Source organism: Lynx rufus, unplaced genomic scaffold, assembly GCF_022079265.1.
Source record: "Lynx rufus isolate CCGP_SWC_20201006 ecotype Redwood Valley unplaced genomic scaffold, mLynRuf1.p SCAF_12, whole genome shotgun sequence".
Classification (NCBI taxonomy): Eukaryota; Metazoa; Chordata; class Mammalia; order Carnivora; family Felidae; genus Lynx; species Lynx rufus.
Genome location: NW_025814826.1, coordinates 30889648 through 30891974, shown reverse-complemented (window position 1 = coordinate 30891974; position 2327 = coordinate 30889648). Strand labels below are relative to the sequence as shown.

The following is a 2327-nucleotide window of genomic DNA, read 5'->3' as shown; positions in this document are numbered from 1 at the left end:
CTGCTACTACCTGGACCAGACTTTCTTAACTGCTCTGCCAGCACGTCTCCATTCAACCAGCTCAGCTCCATGCACAACTGCCATTCTAAATTTTTTTTTTTAATGTTTATTATTTGAGAGAGAGAGAGAGAGAGAGAGAGAGAGAGAGAGAGCGCGCAAGCAGGGGAAGAGCAGAGAGAGAGGGAAACACAGAATCGGAAGCAGGCTCCAGGCTCTGAGCTGCCAGCACAGAGCCCGACATGGGTCCTAAACCCACAGACTGCCAAGATCATGACCTGAGCCGAAGTCAGCCGCCCAACCGACTGAGCCACCAGGCACCCCAACACAACTGCCATTCTAAAGCAGTGCTTATTTATAGTAATATTCTGCTGAAAGCCCATCTGGAACAGAGGCGAGAGTCCCTTACCTGGAACTCCAAGCCCCACACTCTTGCCCTTCTTTTTCCATTCTTATCTCCTTATGTATGTTCTTATATGTGAACCATATGGATTACCTGAATACTTTTGGTGCTTTCGGTTCTCCTGACTGTCCCAAGTTCCTGTGTTACTTTAAGTGTCATGTGAATGGACATTCACCACTTAAAAAAAGAAATCCAAGCTTAAATTTTTAATGAATAGGCTAATAACAACAACAGAAGAGCATTCCTTGGGCTTCTGTTCCCATTGTACAGTCCACAACCAAGCAGGTGTCCCACTGCAATTATTTTTCTTGTTTCTGTTTTACACCAAGCTTCTCCCTAGGAAGGATGTGCCTTGTTCATCTTTGTATCTCCAGCATTGAATGTAGTGTGTAGTACAAGGCAGGCATTCTGTCAGCAGGATCCAGGGTCTAGAGCCTAAAGTTTATACAATATAGGGTAAGAAATAGAATTGAGGGGTGCCTGGGTGACTCAGTTGGTTAAACATCCGACTTTGGCTCAAGTCATGATCTCGCTGTTTGTGAGTTTGAGCCCCACATCAGGCTCCGGTGCTGACAGCTCAGAGCCTGGAGCCTGCTTTGGATTCTGCGTCTCCATCTCTCTGTCCCTCCCCCACTTGCACCCTGTGTCTCTCTCTCTCAAAAATAAACATTAAAACATTAAAAAAATAAATAAAACATTAAAAAAAAGAAATCGAATTAAAAATTTTCTCTAAATTTTCAAAAACGTATCATCTTGAGAAATACATTGCTAGATCCCTTATAGGATCTTGGAAGGGGGTCTTGCAAATTGGGGGGCAGGGGCAGGGGGGTAGGAGATCCCAAAGCTTAAACTCCTGTAGCCCTGTGGTATAGCCACCTCTGCTCCATAATTCTTTTCTTTTGTTGTAGTTAGTATTATTTTAATGAAAGAAAGATTGAGTGGATTTTTTTCCATGTACAAGTCATCTTTTAGTAGGTATTAACTCTAAATTAGAATATGTAAGGATTCAAGAGTGCCAGGCAAAGATCATGGTCAGCAATGCAGAATGTGCCTCCATGCTGGGCCCTCTTCAGTGGTGCTTGCCTAGCCACTCCTGTTTGAGTTCCTTGTAGCAACGACAGTAGTTGAAAAGCACATAAGCTGCCAGCACCATAGAAATCCCAGCGATACCCCTTTCTTCAGATTGACATACTTGATGTAGTAACCTCTTTGAAATGCTCCAGCAGCACCTTTGGGGTGAAATCCCACATCATTATCCAGCTCGGCAGCCCTCCTAGTTTGACATCCATGGGCTTCTTCTCCTTCCCGGGTACAGATGATGCCATCTTGGAGTCGGGGGTGCCTGCTATCAAGACTGAGTGGATCTTGTTGATTCATTTGTAATTTTCACATCTGTGACCTTTCATGTTTTTCTCTCTGAGTGTGGGACACCTGGGATACATCTGAGGGTGTTTTGCTTTTAGGAAACCAACTCCTTTTAGGTTGCATGCTCCAAGGGCACTTGCATTTCCTGGAGTTTGTAGGAATTTCAGATACCTCTGGGATTATTCTTTAACAGCACAACTTTCACTAACAAATATTCTAGTGAAGGGGCACCTGGGTGGCTCAGTCCGCTCAGCCTTTGAGTCTTGATTTCTGCTCAGGTCATGATCTCACGGTTGTAAGATCAAGCCCTGCCGTTGGGCTCCTTGCTAACAGCCTGGACCATGCTTGGGATTCTCTCTGCCCCTCCCCTCCCCTGCTCTCACTCTCTCTCTCAAAATAAATAAACATTAAAAAAAATGTTCTAGTGAAGCCAGCATATTTCAAACTCTGTTTGTACTTTGAAATGGAAACGTTGCCTTATAATGCCACTATTCTCTAAGTCTTTCAAAATGTGTTCCAAATATTTCCTTCTAATTGGAAACTTCCCTATGAAATCATAGAC

At 43.9% G+C, this 2327-nt stretch overlaps 1 pseudogene; it reads right to left on the bottom strand.

Annotated features, from left to right (window-relative positions):
* Nucleotides 1-1469: 1469 nt before the first annotated feature.
* On the bottom strand, nucleotides 1470-1725 carry LOC124507516 (ATP synthase subunit f, mitochondrial-like; annotated as a pseudogene).
* Nucleotides 1726-2327: the final 602 nt, after the last annotated feature.